This window comes from Bombina bombina, chromosome 5 (assembly GCF_027579735.1).
Source record: "Bombina bombina isolate aBomBom1 chromosome 5, aBomBom1.pri, whole genome shotgun sequence".
NCBI classification, from domain to species: domain Eukaryota; kingdom Metazoa; phylum Chordata; class Amphibia; order Anura; family Bombinatoridae; genus Bombina; species Bombina bombina.
The window spans coordinates 108,984,714-109,002,872 of NC_069503.1; the positions used below are offsets into that span (position 1 = coordinate 108,984,714).

Genomic DNA, 18,159 nt, shown 5'->3' on the forward strand with positions numbered 1-18,159 from the left:
TGTGTTAATGCCAAAGTGGAGCCCAATAGAAATTTATGTACTAAATGTATTGATGCTACTTTAAAAAATAGTCAATCTGTACAAATTGAACATATTTCACCAAACAACGAGGGGAGAGTTATGCCGACTAACTCGCCTCACGTGTCAGTACCTGCATCTCCCGCTCAGGAGGTGCGTGATATTGTAGCGCCGAGTGCATCTGGGCGGCCATTACAAATCACATTACAAGATATGGCTACTGTTATGACTGAAGTTTTGGCTAAACTACCAGAACTAAGAGGTAAACGTGATCACTCTGGGATGAGAACAGAGTGCGCTCATAATGCAAGGGCCATGTCTGATACTGCGTCACAGTTTGCAGAACGTGAAGACGGAGAGCTTCATTCTGTGGGTGACAGTTCTGATCCAAATAAACTGGACTCAGACATTTCAAATTTTAAATTTAAGCTTGAGAACCTCCGTGTGTTACTAGGGGAGGTATTAGCGGCTCTGAATGATTGTAACACAGTTGCAATCCCAGAAAAAATGTGTAGGTTGGATAAATATTTTGCGGTACCGACGAGTACTGACGTTTTTCCTATACCTAAGAGACTTACTGACATTGTTACTAAGGAGTGGGATAGACCCGGTGTGCCTTTCTCACCCCCTCCTATATTCAGAAAAATGTTTCCAATAGACGCCGCCACACGGGACTTATGGCAAATGGTCCCTAAGGTGGAGGGAGCAGTTTCTACTTTAGCTAAGCGTACCACTATCCCAGTGGAGGATAGCTGTGCTTTTTCAGATCCAATGGATAAAAAATTAGAGGGTTACCTTAAGAAAATGTTTGTTCAACAAGGGTTTATATTGCAACCTCTTGCATGTATTGCGCCTGTCACGGCTGCAGCAGCATTTTGGTTTGAGTCTCTGGAAGAGACACTTCAATCATCCACACTAGATGACATCACACACAAACTTAAATTCCTTAAGTTAGCTAATTCATTTATTTCAGATGCCGTAGTACATTTAACTAAACTTGCGGCTAAAAATTCAGGATTCGCCATTCAGGCACGCAGAGCTCTGTGGCTAAAATCCTGGTCAGCTGATGTTACGTCTAAATCTAAATTGCTTAATATTCCTTTCAAAGGGCAGACCTTATTCGGGCCCGGCTTGAAAGAGATTATTGATGACATTACAGGAGGTAAAGGTCATGCCCTGCCTCAGGACAAGGCCAAAGCCAAGGCTAGACAGTCCAATTTTCGTTCCTTTCGTAATTTCAAAGCAGGAGCAGCATCAACTTCCTCTGCACCAAAACAGGAAGGAGCTGTTGCTCGCTACAGACAAGGCTGGAAACCTAACCAGTCCTGGAACAGGGGCAAACAGGCCAGAAAACCTGCTGCTGCCCCTAAGACAGCATGAATTGAGGGCCCCCGATCCGGGACCGGATCTAGTGGGGGGCAGACTTTCCCTCTTCGCCCAGGCTTGGGCAAGAGATGTTCAGGATCCCTGGGCGTTAGAGATCATATCTCAGGGATACCTTCTGGACTTCAAATCCTCTCCCCCAAGAGGGAGATTTCATCTGTCAAGGTTGTCAACAAACCTAACAAAGAAGGAAGCGTTTCTACGCTGCGTACAAGATCTTTTATTAATGGGAGTGATCCATCCAGTTCCGCGGTTGGAACAAGGACAAGGGTTTTACTCAAATCTGTTTGTAGTTCCCAAAAAGAGGGAACCTTCAGGCCAATCTTGGATTTAAAGATCCTAAACAAATTCCTAAGAGTTCCATCGTTCAAGATGGAAACTATTCGAACAATTTTGCCCATGATCCAAGAGGGTCAGTACTTGACCACAGGGGATTTAAAGGATGCTTACCTTCACATACCGATTCACAGAAGTCATTACCAGTATCTAAGGTTTGCCTTTTTAGACAGGCATTACCAGTTTGTAGCTCTTCCATTCGGACTGGCTACGGCTCCAAGAATCTTCACAAAGGTTCTGGGCACTCTTTTGGCGGTACTAAGACCGCGAGGAATTTCAGTAGCTCCGTACTTAGACGACATACTGATACAAGCTTCAAGCTTTCAAACTGCCAAATCTCATACAGAGATAGTACTGGCATTTCTAAGGTCGCATGGATGGAAAGTGAACGAAGAGAAAAGTTCTCTCTTTCCACTCACAAGAGTTCCCTTCCTGGGGACTCTGATAGATTCTGTAGAAATGAAGATTTACCTGACAGAGGACAGGTTAACAAAACTTCAAAATGCATGCCGTGTCCTTCATTCCATTCAAGAGACCAGAAATTCTCTTCTATGGTGGCTTTATCGGCCACATCTGTCCAGGGGAATGCCATTCAGCAGGCCAGACTGGTCAATTGTAACAACAGACGCCAGCCTACTAGGTTGGGGCGCTGTCTGGAATTCTCTGAAGGCTCAGGGACTATGGAATCAGGAGGAGAGTCTTCTTCCAATAAACATTCTGGAATTGAGAGCAGTCCTCAATGCTCTTCTGGCTTGGCCCCAGTTAGCAACTCGGGGGTTCATCAGGTTCCAGTCGGACAACATCACGACTGTAGCTTATATCAACCATCAGGGAGGGACAAGAAGCTCCCTAGCAATGATGGAAGTATCGAAGATAATTCGCTGGTCAGAGTCTCACTCTTGCCACCTGTCTGCAATCCACATCCCGGGAGTGGAGAACTGGGAGGCGGATTTCTTAAGTCGTCAGACTTTTCATCCGGGGGAGTGGGAACTTCATCCAGAGGTCTTTGCCCAAATACTTCCACGTTGGGGCAAACCAGAGATAGATCTCATGGCGTCTCGACAGAACGCCAAGCTTCCGCGCTACGGGTCCAGATCCAGGGATCCGGGAGCGGTCCTGATAGATGCCTTGACAGCACCATGGACCTTCAGGATGGCTTATGTGTTTCCACCTTTCCCGATGCTTCCTCGATTGATTGCCAGAATCAAACAAGAGAGAGCATCAGTGATTCTAATAGCGCCTGCATGGCCACGCAGGACTTGGTATACAGATCTGGTGGACATGTCATTCTGTCCACCTTGGTCGTTACCTCTGAAACAGGACCTTCTGATTCAGGGTCCTTTCAAACATCAAAATCTAACTTCTCTGAAGCTGACTGCTTGGAAATTGAACGCTTGATCTTATCAAAGCGTGGTTTTTCTGAGTCAGTTATTGATACCTTAATACAGGCTAGGAAGCCTGTCACCAGAAAGATTTACCATAAAATATGGCGTAAATACCTATATTGGTGCGAATCCAAAGGTTACTCTTGGAGTAAGGTTAGGATTCCTAGGATATTGTCTTTTCTACAAGAAGGTTTAGAAAAGGGGTTATCCGCTAGTTCCTTAAAGGGACAGATCTCAGCTCTGTCCATTCTGTTACACAAGCGTCTGTCAGAAGTTCCAGACGTTCAGGCTTTTTGTCAGGCTTTGGCCAGGATTAAACCTGTGTTTAAAGCTGTGGCTCCACCATGGAGTTTAAACCTTGTTCTTAACGTTTTACAGGGTGTTCCGTTTGAACCCCTTCATTCCATTGATATAAAGTTGTTATCTTGGAAAGTTCTATTTTTAATGGCTATTTCCTCGGCTCGAAGAGTCTCTGAGTTATCAGCCTTACATTGTGATTCTCCTTATTTGATTTTTCACTCGGATAAGGTAGTTCTGCGTACTAAGCCTGGGTTCTTACCTAAGGTAGTCACTAACAGGAATATCAATCAGGAGATTGTTGTTCCATCCTTGTGCCCAAATCCTTCTTCGAGGAAGGAACGTCTTTTGCACAATCTGGATGTAGTTCGTGCCCTTAAATTTTATTTACAGGCAACTAAAGATTTTCGACAAACGTCTTCCCTGTTTGTCGTTTACTCTGGTCAGAGGAGAGGTCAAAAAGCTTCTGCTACCTCTCTCTCTTTTTGGCTTCGTAGCATAATTCGTTTAGCTTATGAGACTGCTGGACAGCAGCCTCCTGAAAGAATTACAGCTCATTCCACTAGAGCTGTGGCTTCCACTTGGGCCTTTAAGAATGAGGCCTCTGTTGAACAGATTTGCAAGGCTGCAACTTGGTCTTCGCTTCATACTTTTTCCAAATTTTACAAATTTGACACTTTTGCTTCCTCGGAGGCTATTTTTGGGAGAAAGGTTCTTCAGGCAGTGGTTCCTTCTGTATAAAGAGCCTGCCTATCCCTCCCGTCATCCGTGTACTTTTGCTTTGGTATTGGTATCCCACAAGTAATGATGACCCGTGGACTGATCACACTTAACAGAAGAAAACATAATTTATGCTTACCTGATAAATTCCTTTCTTCTGTAGTGTGATCAGTCCACGGCCCGCCCTGTTTTTTAAGGCAGGTAAATATTTTTTAAATTATACTCCAGTCACCACTACACCCTTGGCTTCTCCTTTCTCGTTGGTCCTTGGTCGAATGACTGGAGGTGACGTAGAGGGGAGGAGCTATATAGCAACTCTGCTGGGTGAATCCTCTTGCACTTCCTGTAGGGGAGCAGTTAATATCCCACAAGTAATGATGACCCGTGGACTGATCACACTACAGAAGAAAGGAATTTATCAGGTAAGCATAAATTATGTTTTTTACCCTACCAATGCAGAGAGAGCCCTCTATGCATCAGCCATCAATGGGGCCGATCATTGGTGGGTGGGAGCTGCATTAGGTAGATGGTTGGGAGGCCCCTCAATGTAGACTTCCGTCTGCCCTGTTATGGATCCGGTCCTCAAGTGATGCAGTAGCGGCAGGGGGGGCGTGCACGCGCGCCGCAGTTACTGGTCAATTCAGTGAAGATAGTTGCAATCAATGGAAAGGAGGGAGAGGGAGGGTGGGATAAAAAGTGCTAGGGAAGGAATCTAGGAGGGGGAGGATGGGTAGGGTATTGAGGGGGGGCAGCTACACTATAGAAAATATTTTTTTAAAAAAAAATAATAAAAATATTTTTTGGGGCAACTTGGGTACTGGCAGACAGTTGCCAGTACCCAAGATGGTGGCAAATAGGTAGAGGAGGGGAGGGTTAGAGAGCTGTATGGGGGGGATCAGGGAGGTTGGAGTCTAAGGGGGAATCCTACACAGCAGAATACGTTTTTTTTTATTTTAAAATAAACAAGAAAAACCAGGCCTCGATCCGATATACAGCGTTGCCGGCGACGCCAAAATTTGCGTGGGTTTGGTATCCTATATACGGTGTAACCTAGAAGTTAAGCTCGTATATTTCTGCCTTCGCCCGTAGTTTTTTGGGCCATAGACAGGTATACCAAACCCGCGCAATTTGGTATCCAATATACAGCGTAAGGACATACGTGGCGAAAATAGAGAAATCTTACTCCATTTTCACCTCGCCACAAAATGCAGCCGTAGTAAGCCTTACGCTGTCTATTGGAGCCCCGTAACTCCCTAAACTACCTGCCAAATAAAACCTAACACCTAACGCATGCGCAATGTCTATCTACCTATCAACCGTGATCCCCCACCGCAATCCCTAATAAAGTGTTTAACCCCTAAACCGCCGCTCCCGGACCCCGCCGCCACCTACATTAAAAGTATAACCCCCTAATGTGATCCCCCTACACCGTCGCCAGCTACATTACATACCCCCTAATGTGATCTCCTACCCCGCCGCCAGCTATATTAAATGTATTATCCCCTAATCTAATCCCCTACACCGCCGCCAGCTATATTAAATTAAATAACCCCTAATCTAATCCCCCTAAAGTAATCACCTCTATTACCAGCCCTTAAAAGGGCCTTTTGCGTGACATTGCCCCAAAGTAACAGCTCTATTGCCAGCCCTTAAAAGGGCTTTTTGCGGGGCATTGTCACAAAGTAATCAGCTCTTTTGCATCTAATCTAAATCCCCCTACACCGCCGCCACCTATAATAAATGTATTACCCCTAATCTAAATCCCCCTACACCACCGCCACCTATAATAAATAGATTAACCCCTAATCTAATCCCCCTACACCGCCGCCAGCTATATTAACTATATTAACCCTAATTATATTAGGGTTAATATAGTTATTATATTATATATATTAACTATATTAACCTAATTATATTAGGGTTAATATAGTTAATATCGTTATATATATATATATATATATATATATATATATATATATATATATATATATATATAAAGTATAATAACCCTATCTAACTCTAACATCCCTAACTAAATTTTTATTAAAATAAATCTAATTAATATTAATATTATGAATTAAAATATTCCTATTTAAATCTAAATACTTACCTATAAAATAAACCCTAAGATAGCTACAATGTAATTAATAATTACATTGTAGCTATTTTATGGTTTATATTTATTTTACAGGTAACTTGGTATTTATTTTAACTAGGTACAATAGGCTAGCTATTAAATAGTTAATAACTATTTAATAGCTACCTAGTTAAAATAATTACCAATTTACCTGTAAAATAAATCCTAACCTAAGTTACAAATTCTAAGCCTATTCTAAGCCCCCTAATAAAATAACAAAGCCCCCCAAAATAAAAAAAAAATTCTACCCTAATCTAAATTAAAAAAGTTAACAGCTCTATTACCTTACCAGCCCTTAAAAGGGCTTTTTGCGGGGCATGCCCCAAAGAAATCAGCTTTTTTGCCTGTAAAAAAAACACAATACCACCCCCCAACATTACAACCCACATACCCCTACTCTAACCCAAACCCCCCTTAAATAAACCTAACACTACCCCCCTGAAGATCTCCCTACCTTGTCTTCACCCAGCCGGGCCGAACTCTTCATCCGATCCGGGCGATGTCTTCAATCAAGCGGCAAAGAAGAAGTCTTCCATCTGGGCTATGTCTTCAATCAAGCGGCATCTTCAATCTTCTTTCTTCGCTCCTCCGATGCGGAACATCCATACAGCACGACGACTTCCCGACGAATGAGGTTCCTTTAAATGACGTCATCCAAGATGGCGTCCGTCGAATTCCGATTGGCTGATAGGATTCTATCAGCCAATCGGAATTAAGGTAGGAAAAATCTGATTAAATCGTATTCAAGTTCAATCCGATTGGCTGATTGGTTCTGCCAATCGGATTGAAATTGAATCTGATTGGCTGATTCAATCAGCCAATCAGATTTTTCCTACCTTAATTCCGATTGGCTGATAGAATCCTATCAGCCAATCGGAATTCGAAGACATAGCCCGGATGGAAGACTTCTTCTCTGTCGCTTGATTGAAGACATCGCCCGGATCGGATGAAGAGTTCGGCCCGGCTGGGTGAAGACAAGGTAGGGAGATCTTCAGGGGGGTAGTGTTGGGTTTATTTAAGGGGGGTTTGGGTTAGAGTAGGGGTATGTGGGTGGTGGGTTGTAATGTTGGGGGGTGGTATTGTTTTTTTTTACAGGCAAAAGAGCTGATTTCTTTGGGGCATGCCCCGCAAAAAGCCCTTTTAAGGGCTGGTAAGGTAATAGAGCTGTTAACTTTTTTAATTTAGATTAGGGTAGGGAATTTTTTTTATTTTGGGGGCTTTGTTATTTTATTAGGGGGCTTAGAACAGGTGTAATTAGCTTAAAATTCTTGTAATCTTTTTTTTATTTTTTGTAATTTAGTGGAGGATTTTTTTGTATTTTAGTTTATTTAATTGTATTTTAGTTTAGATATTTGTAGTTTATTTAATTTATTGATAGTGTAGTGTTAGGTGTATTTGTAACTTAGGTTAGGATTTATTTTACAGGTAATTTGGTAATTATTTTACCTAGGTAGCTATTAAATAGTTATTAACTATTTAATAGCTATTGTACCTAGTTAAAATAAATACCAAGTTACCTGTAACATAAATATAAACCCTAAAATAGCTACAATGTAATTATTAATTACATTGTAGCTATCTTAGGGTTTATTTTATAGGTTTGCATTTAGATTTAAATAGGAATATTTTAATTATTAATATTAATATTAATTAGATATATTTTAATAAGAATTTAGTTAAGGATGTTAGAGTTAGATATGGTTATTATACTTAATATATATATATATATAATATAATAACAATATTAACTATATTAACCCTAATATAATTAGGGTTAATATAGCTGGCGGCGGTGTAGGGGGATTAGATTAGGGGTTAATCTATTTTATATAGGTTGCGGCGGTGTAGGGGGATTTAGATTAGGGGTTAATACATTTATTATAGGTGGCGGCGTGTAGGGGTATTGTGTTTTTTTTACAGGCAAAAGAGCTGATTTCTTTGGGGCATGCCCCGCAAAAAGCCCTTTTAAGGGCTGGTAAGGTAATAGAGCTGTTAACTTTTTTAATTTAGATTAGGGTAGAATTTTTTTTTTTATTTTGGGGGGCTTTGTTATTTTATTAGGGGGCTTAGAATAGGCTTAGAATTTGTAACTTAGGTTAGGATTTATTTTACAGGTAAATTGGTAATTATTTTAACTAGGTAGCTATTAAATAGTTATTAACTATTTAATAGCTAGCCTATTGTACCTAGTTAAAATAAATACCAAGTTACCTGTAAAATAAATATAAACCATAAAATAGCTACAATGTAATTATTAATTACATTGTAGCTATCTTAGGGTTTATTTTATAGGTAAGTATTTAGATTTAAATAGGAATATTTTAATTCATAATATTAATATTAATTAGATTTATTTTAATAAAAATTTAGTTAGGGATGTTAGAGTTAGATAGGGTTATTATACTTTATATATATATATATATATATATATATATATAAAACGATATTAACTATATTAACCCTAATATAATTAGGTTAATATAGTTAATATATATAATATAATAACTATATTAACCCTAATATAATTAGGGTTAATATAGTTAATATAGCTGGCGGCGGTGTAGGGGGATTAGATTAGGGATTAATCTATTTATTATAGGTGGCGGTGGTGTAGGGGGATTTAGATTAGTGGTAATACATTTATTATAGGTGGCGGCGGTGTAGGGGGATTTAGATTAGATGCAAAAGAGCTGATTACTTTGTGACAATGCCCCGCAAAAAGCCCTTTTAAGGGCTGGCAATAGAGCTGTTACTTTGGGGCAATGTCACGCAAAAGGCCCTTTTAAGGGCTGGTAATAGAGGTGATTACTTTAGGGGGATTAGATTAGGGGTTAATGTATTTAATATAGCTGGCGGCGGGGTAGGGGGATTAGATTAGGGGTTTATTAATTTAATATAGCTGGCGGCGGGGTAGGGGGATTAGATTAGGGGTTAATAATTGTAATATAGCTGGCGGCGGGGTAAGGGGATTAGATTAGGGGTTAATAATTTTAATATAGCTGGCGGCGGGGTAGGGGGATTAGATTAGGGGTTAATCATTTTAATATAGCTGGCGGCGGGATAGGAGCTCACATTAGGGGGTAGTTTAATGTAGCTGGTGGCGGGGTAGGAGCTCACATTAGGGGGTAGTTTAATGTAGGTGGCGGCGGCGGTGTAAGGGGTTCACATTGGGGGTAGTTTAATGTAGGTGGCGGCGGGGTAGGAGCTCACATTAGGGGTAGTTTAATGTAGGTGGCGGCGGTGTAAGGGGCTCACATTAGGGGGTAGTTTAATGTAGGTGGCGGCGGGGTAGGAGCTCACATTAGGGGGTAGTTTAATGTAGGTGGTGGCGGCGGTGTAAGGGGCTCACATTAGGGGGTAGTTTAATGTAGGAGCTCACATTAGGGGGTAGTTTAATGTAGGTGGCGGCGGGGTCCGGGAGTGGCGGTTTAGGGGTTAATAACTTTATTAGGGGTTAATACATTTTTTATTGTTAGGAGTGAGAGGGGGGATAGCGGATAGAGGGGTATACGTGTCGGGCTATGTTTGGGAGGCGTGTTAGACAGTACGGGAGATTTAATACTTTAGTCAGGTTTTGTAGGCGCCGGCAGTTTCTAAAGTGCCGTAAGTCACTGGCGACTCCAGAAATTTGTACTTACGCAGATTTCTGGACATCGCTGGTTTATACGACTTACGGCACTTTAGCATCTGACGGTGGGGTATATTGGATAGCTCAAATTGCGAGCTGAAATTACGGGCGGCGGGAGTTCCCTCGCTTGCGCCGCAAACTATGATCTATATCGGATCGCGCCCCCAGTACTTAAGATGGCGGGGACAATTGTGGGGTGGAGGAGGGAAGAGAGCTGTTTGGGAGGGATTAGGGGGTGGGATATGTCAGGTGGGAGGCTGATCTCTACACTAAAGCTAAAATTAACCCTGCAAGCTCCCTACAAGCTACCTAATTAACCCCTTCACTACTGGGTATAATTCACGTGTAGTGCACAGCAGCATTTAGTGGCCTTCTAATTACCAAAAAGCAACGCTAAAGCCATATATGTCTGCTATTTCTGAACAAAGGGGATCCCAGAGAAGCATTTACAACCATTTGTGCCATAATTGCACAAGCTGTTTGTAAAGAATTTCAGTGAGAAACCTAAAATTTGTGAAAAAGTGAACAATTTGTTTTATTTCATCGCATTTGGCGGTGATATGGTGGCATGAAATGTACCCAAATGGGCCTAGATCAATACTTGGGGTTGTTTACTATACTACACTAAATCTAAAATTAACCCTACAAGCTCCCTAATTAACCCCTTCACTGCTGGGCATAATACATGTGTGGTGCGCAGTGGCATTTAGCGGCCTTCTAATTACCTTCTAAAAACCTAAAATTGTGAAAAAATTTTAATTTTTTTTTTATTTGATTGCATTTGGCGGTGAAATGGTGGCATGAAATCTACCAAAATGGGCCTAGATCAATACTTGGGGTTGTCTACTACACTACACTAAATCTAAAATTAACCCTACAAGCTCCCCACATGCTCCCTAATTAACACCTTAACTGCTGGGCATAATACACGTGTGGTGTGCAGCGGTATTTAGCGGCCTTCTAATTACCAAAAAGCAACTCCAAAGCCATTAATGTCTGCAATTTCTGAACAAAGGGGATCCCAGAGAAGCATTTACAACATTTTGTGCCATAATTGCACAAGCTGTTTGTAAATAATTTCAGTGAGAAACCTAAAGTTTGTGAAAAAGTGAACAATTTTTATTATTTGATCGCATTTGGCGGTGAAATGGTAACATGAAATATACCAAAATGGGCCTAGAATTAGCCTGCTAAAAAATATATATATACATGTTAGGGCTGCACAATTAACCGCACATGCTGTTTTAAACTGCGATTAATCACCGCGGTTTAAAAACCGCGAGAGTACGCGATTTTCTTGAAAAAATTTTTTTCTTTCATCTTCATGAAAACTGAGGCGGAGAGGGAGGATGAGAGGCGGACCAGGGTGCGGCCGTGGGCGGACCTGAGAATGCCCGCGAAATGGCCATTTTTGCAGAGAATTATGAGTGTGTGGCAGCAACTGGCTTTCATCCTGACCTGCAGTCATCTGGGAGTAGAGTGGCGGTGGTCAAGCATTGGTCAAGCGGTGGTGTGGCGGTGGGACAGCTTAAAGTTCCGAGCAATAAAGTGAGTATTAGAAAAAAAAACTTTTAAAGTGCACTTATTTTTCTGTGATGCATGTGAAATTGTGAAATGTATTTTAATAATAATAATAAAGAACAGTCTCTAGCTCTACTCCATCATCAGAATGTATAGAGGTCAGAGGATGATAATATTAATGCTATAGATAATAATGAGATAGTTATTTTTTAATAGAATTACTGATTTAGATTCCCAGAAGATAGATCATCAATCTCCTAAACAGTACACAGTGGTGCAGTCAGTGAGTGCACATATTTTTGTTTTGTATAATATTTTTATTTTATTTTTAAATAGTTAATTTTTTATTCACATTACCATTACCCTTATTATACCATTTTGCAGTCCAGTAGTGTACCATAAGTTATAACACAAATCATTTTTAATAAATAATAAAAAAAAGATCTCTTCTCTTATGATATTAGTTTATGTTCCACTTCCCAAATAAGTTATATTGGTGTAATAATAAGTTTATTTTTTATTTATGGATGGATGCATTGCTGCAGCTGCTGCAAGTGCAAATAAAGTAATATTTTTATTTTTATTTAAATAAAATTCTAATATTTTTTTTATTGTAGCTCAGCCTCTGCAATTACTGCAAGTCAGATTGTTTTTTTTTATGATTGATGCTTGCTAGGCTAGTACTGCAGCAATAAAAAATCATTAATGGTGTTAATGCATTTTGGTGAGCAAAAATATCAAAATTAGCCTGATGCTTAAATGTGCAAGCAATGCATTCATTGTGTCAAGTCTGCAATGCCCTATTAACTGTCCATGTGCAGCCACAAAATAGCAGCCCTAAGTATGCCTAACCAATTGTGTTTAAGAAAAAAAAAATAGCTAAGCTAATAAAATATAAGTCAATTTAATATTAAATGTTACTTGCTTAGGATGCCATGCCATGCTCTATTGCTCTTGAACACAAAACAAATTAATTAAATGTAGAAGAAAAGTGTTTTTTTTTACTTTTATGTCCCTCCCAGGCCATTACTTTTTCTGACTGTGTTGTTTCTGACTGTGAACAAACACAACACAGTCAGAAACAGTAATGGACTGGGAGGGACATCATCAAAGTAAAACACTTTTTTTTATCAAATTTTCATTAATTTATTTTGGCTTTCCAAAAAGTAGAACTTGTCTCCCTCCCACCACCACCTTATTCTAAAAATATTTTATGTTCATTGTTCAACCAACAGAAAATACTGCCTGACAGTGCCTGTGTGTCATCTACTCAAGTTCACCAAAGTCAGCCAACAGCTGTGGTTCCAGATTGCATCCTGTTTCTTCTTCTACAACAGCAAGGTCATCCACACATCCTGCAGCCTGTTTCTTCTTCTACAACAGCAAGGTCATCCACACATTCTAGTGCAGCCTGTTTCTTCTTCTACAACAGCAAGGTCATCCACACATCCTGCAGCCTGTTTCTTCTTCTACAACAGCAAGGTCATCCACACATCCTAGTGCAGCCTGTTTCTTCTTCTACAACAGCAAGGTCATCCACACATCCTAGTGCAGCCTGTTTCTTCTTCTACAACCGCAAGGTCATCCACACATCCTGCAGCCTGTTTCTTCTTCTACAACTGCAAGGTCATCCACACATCCTGCAGCCTGTTTCTTCTACGACAGCAAGGTCATCCACATCCTAGTGCAGCCTGTTTCTTCTTCTACAACAGCAAAGTCATCCTGCAGGTGCACTGCAACTATGAAAGCCTCTGTCTTCTGCAACAGCTAGGTCAGCCATTCAGCCAGTGTCTTCTACAACAGAAAGGACAGTCATCCAAAGCCAGTGTTTTCTACAACAGCAAGGTCAGTCCTCCAGAGCCAGTGTATTCTACAACTGCAAGGTCAGTCTCCTCCAGTGAAAGCCAGTGTTGCCTCAATCTAAATAAAGATGAATATTAGCAACCCCATTGTTGTCGTCTTTAAAGTTTATATTTAAATAATTTCAATCAAGTGTATAAGCCTGTGGTCTCTTGTCTCTACTCAATCAAGGTGACTGCATCATCATTAAGCTAAGCAAGCCCATCGTTGTCTTATTTATATTCAAGTGCAGCTAGCCTGTGTTCTCTCTTCAATCAAGGTGACTGCTTAATCAAGCGAGCCCATTGTTGTCGTCTTTATATTCAAGTGCAGAAAGCTAGTGTACTCTACTTCTCTTCAATCAAGGTGCCTGCATCATAGTACTAAGTATCAGACTATTTTTTCTTCTTTAAAGTGCAGAAAGCCTGTGTTCTCTCTTCAATCAAGGTGACAGCTTAATCAAGCCCATCGTTGCCTTCTTTATATTCAAGTGCAGCTAGCCTGTGTTCTCTCTTCAATCAAGGTGACTGTCACTGCATCATATAGCACATTGTTGTCCTCTCTTTATATTCAAGACTTTCAAGTGCATGTGGTCTCTCTCTTGTCTTAATTGCAACAGAAGCATATATTTTATTCTTTAATTATTTATCAAAATAAATTGTGTGATTCTAATCAAAAATCTTTAAGAAGCTTTTTTAAGACTGCTTCCGCTGCGTCATCTCTGCAACTTGAAGAAGCTATACAAGCATCATCAGAGCTAGGCTAACTGCATTATCAAGGCCATTCAATAGTTCTCTGTCTTTGTGTAATACCTTGCGTCCAGGTATTCCTCTGAAATGTACTGGTACTGGGAAATTCCTGTTTATTACTATACAGGGTTAACAGGATCACAATATGCAGAACTAAATACTATAATATTGGTGTGTATCACAATTGGATAATATGTTGCCACTATTGTGAGGGAGTGGTAACAAGTTTACCCGTTGTGAATTTAAGTAGTAGTTATTATAGGATTGAATGTAGTCAGAGGAGATACTGGTATGGTATTCCTTTAACCAAAAACACTTTGTGAGAAAAAGCTCTAGGTACTTGTTTCACTGAAAGAAAAGAGTAGTATTAAATGTCCTTTGCTTGGTTTTGTATCTACCCTCTTTGATGTTGCAGGCTTGCTCTCCGTTTGTGTGAGAGTCTTGTCTGTAGCGGTAATACCATCCGCTACTGTGCTGTAGAATTAGCCCACTGTTACGTCACAGTGAGGAGTGGCTTGAGTTATCCGGTCTCCGTTACGTTCACAGAGCTCCGTTGTTCCTGCTTGGCGGTACTGACAACCGCGTCTGTGTTGCAGATAGCGCCCACTGTTACGTCACAGGGGGGAGTGGATGTGGGACTCCGGTCTCCGTGTCAGTTACGGAGTGTGCTTGCGGGTAAGAATAGCGTTGAAGTGAGATCTGTATACAGCATATGTTGTTTCACTCTCAGTGGTGAGTCTTGCTTGTTCTTATTGGTAGTCCGCGGATTCGGTTCTTTGGAAGTTTAAGGAACAACAACAGCGTTGTAGTTGATAGAGGGAAAACCTCCTAAGTATGTCTTTGTAAATCTCAGTTTGTAAAAGCTGATGAAAAGTCTCTTAGGTAATTCAAACTCTGATTAGGAGAGGAGCACAGGATTACTTGCTGCAACAATTCACAAGGTTGCTAACAAATTGCTAAGCACCTGGTTGCAGGTGCAGTGAGGATTTGTAGTGTGTGGAGGAGGGCTTAGCTTAAAGGAACAGTCCTGACACTTTGTATTCAAGTGCAAGACTGTGGTCTAGTCTATTTGTGCCACAGTTGCCACTTGCCAGTGACACCTGACCCTACTGATATTGACAGTGTGTGCGGTAGTATAATCTACTGATTCTCCTCATATTTTTTGGGCCAGCTGGTATTCTGTGCGTGGTACATAAAATTTAAGATGAGTTCTGAAGAGCTGTCCGTGTCCAACAATAACGACGATGATGATGAAAATGATGTTGATGTTGCTACAGAATTGTTGGTGCCAAAAAAAAATTCCACATCAGTTGTTTGGGAATATTTTTGATTCAGAAAAGAGGATGAGAAACAGAACCAAGTAATCTGCAAAACTTGTGCTACGAGTGTTGCAGCAAAACGAAGTAACACATCAAACCTGTTCCAGCACCTTAAACAGCGGCATAAGTAAATCTTTGAACGATGTATGTAAAAAAAACCCTGGTAGAGAAAAGACAACACAAACAAGCTGTGAATATAAAGTTTAGCAGAAATCAATCAATCAATCATAAAGGCATTGAAAACACTAGTGATGCACCATATTCGAAGACCTCAGAAAGGCATAGAGAAATAACCAACGCTATTGCATATTATATATGCAAAGACATGGTGCCTGCATACACGATTAGTAAAGAAGGCTTCAAAAGAATTATACACACACTCGAAGAGATACCAACTGCTATCTCGCAATTACTTCTGGAGAAAACTAAGTCAGTGTATCATATGTGAAACCAGTTCTGCATTTATTAAACACAAAGATACTGGCTCTGGAGGAAGATGATTCTGACCTTACCAAGACACTGAAATCCCAAATTCTTGAATATATATTATGAATAGAAAATGAAAAAGATGAGGATACTCAAGATTTACTAGATATGGCATCATTCCTTGATCTACGATTCAAGACAACCTACATAAATGTGGATAAAATTACAAGCATCAAGGCCAAGGTGATGTCTGATATAGCCATTGTGTCTGAGCAGCAAGTCGTGCAGATTTAAAGTCAGCTGGCCAGCTAATTTCATTTCAATTAGCTTTGTGTGTCTTGAGTTCACTTGTGTGTGTATTATGTACTCTAACTATATTAGTGTTCTGTTATGTACTACAGAATAGCTGTGTGATGTAATATGAAATGGAGTGTAGGATGTAAGGATTGCCCTTGTCAGTGCTACATCCCCCATGTTTTCCTGGACAGTGGACACTCATTCAGCTAAATAACTAACAAATGCATCAGTGTGCATTGTAATAGCTTTACTGTACTTAGAATTTAGAAACAGAACCCACATCATGCTGCTGCACACTTAGCAGTTTTCAGGTTTCTCCATGCATGCAATGCATACACTGTTTCATATGTTACTCATACCACAGCTAGACTGACTGCCCAGTGCCCAAAAAAACAAAGGACAATGTGGTAAGAACTGGACAGCTATTTTCATTTCAATTAGCTGTGTGTGTGTTGAGTTCAGTTGTTTGTATTATGTATTGTAGTTGTTACTCTAACTATAACTGGTGTTCTACTTCTTACTGTGTTCTGTACTACAGCTATAGCTGTAAACATTAATGTAATATGACAGGCTGCAGGATGTCAGGATTGACTTTGTCAATGCCACATTCCCCATGTTTTCATGGACAGTCATTCAGCTAAATGACTAACACGTGCAGCAGGGTGCTGCATTGTACTATCTTTACTTAGAAACACAAATCATGCAGCTGGAGCTGGATAGTCCTCAGTCAGCACTTTTCAGGTTTCTTTCTACATGCTGCACACACTGCTTCATATGTTACTCTTACCACAGGTAGACTGACTGCCCAAGAAAACATGGGCAATGTGGTAAGAACTGGCCAGCTTATTTCATTTAAATTAGCTTTGTTTGTATGTTTTGAGTTAACTTGTTGTTATGTACTACTACCTCCTGTATATAACTGTGTTGATGTGTTCTACTTCTTAGTGGTCTTTTATATAGATCTACTACTACAGAATAGCTGTGACTAGTGTGTGATTGTATATGACAGGCTGCAGGATGTCAGGATTGACCTTGTCAATGCAACATCCCTCATGTTTCCCTGGACAGTAACTCCTAAAATGAATAACACATGCAGCAGTGTGTGCATTCATTGTACTTACTTTACTGCTAATTGCACTTATATTTATTTATATATACAGAACTTTACAAGTCATACTGCTGTAAAGATCAATTTTCAGGTTTCTCCATGCTTACACTGCTTCATATGTTAATCATACCACTGTGTCCACACTTTTAGAATGACTGTCCAATAAAACATGAATGTTGTATGAACTTGTGTGTCATAAGACCTAATAACTGGTTAGTGGCTACTATTTTATCACATCACAGGCAGCAAATTTTATTGTAACTATTTTTTGTTCTGTATTTTTATGCTCAAATAGTGTATTGGACATTGATAAACATGTACATTAAGATTCTGTAGTGTTAAATAAACTGTTTAATGCTAAATGAAGGTGTTATAGTCATTTTTAATAAAATTGCGATTAAATCGCAATCGTGGGTTTTTTTTAACAAAAAAAACGCAATTTTTTTTTTTTTGGTCATATCGCCCAGCCCTAATACATGTCAAGGGATATTCAGGGATATCAGTGTTCCAATGTAACTAGCGCTAATTTTTTTAAAAAGTGGTTTGGAAATAGCAAAGTGCTACTTGTAATTATTGCCCTATAACTTGCAAAAAAAGCAAAGAACATGTAAACATTGGGTATTTCTAAACTCAGGACAAAATTTAGAAACTATTTAGCATGGCTGTTTTTTGGTGGTTGTAGATGTGTAATAGATTTTGGGGGTCAAAGTTAGAAAAAGTGTTTTTCCATTTTTTCCTCATTTTATATTTTTTTATAGTAAAATATAAGATATGATGAAAATAATGGTATATTTAGAAAGTCCATTTAATGGCGAGAAAAACGGTATATAATATGTGTAGGTACAGTAAATGAGTAAGAGGAAAATTTCAGCTAAACATAAACACTGCAGAAATGCAAAAATAGCCTTGGTCCCAGACGGTCAACAAATGGAAAAGTGCTGTGGTCACTAAGGGGTTAAAGTCCCCCCCACCCTACTCACACACACAGCTGTTAAG

The 18,159-nt window shown here is 39.9% G+C and overlaps 2 pseudogenes; one reads left to right on the top strand and one right to left on the bottom strand.

Annotated features, from left to right (window-relative positions):
- Positions 1 to 18,159, bottom strand: part of LOC128660035 (zinc finger protein 208-like) — a 309,793-nt pseudogene that overhangs the window by 70,579 nt on the left and 221,055 nt on the right.
- LOC128660034 (zinc finger protein 850-like) overlaps positions 1 to 18,159 on the top strand; it is a 60,695-nt pseudogene that overhangs the window by 12,366 nt on the left and 30,170 nt on the right.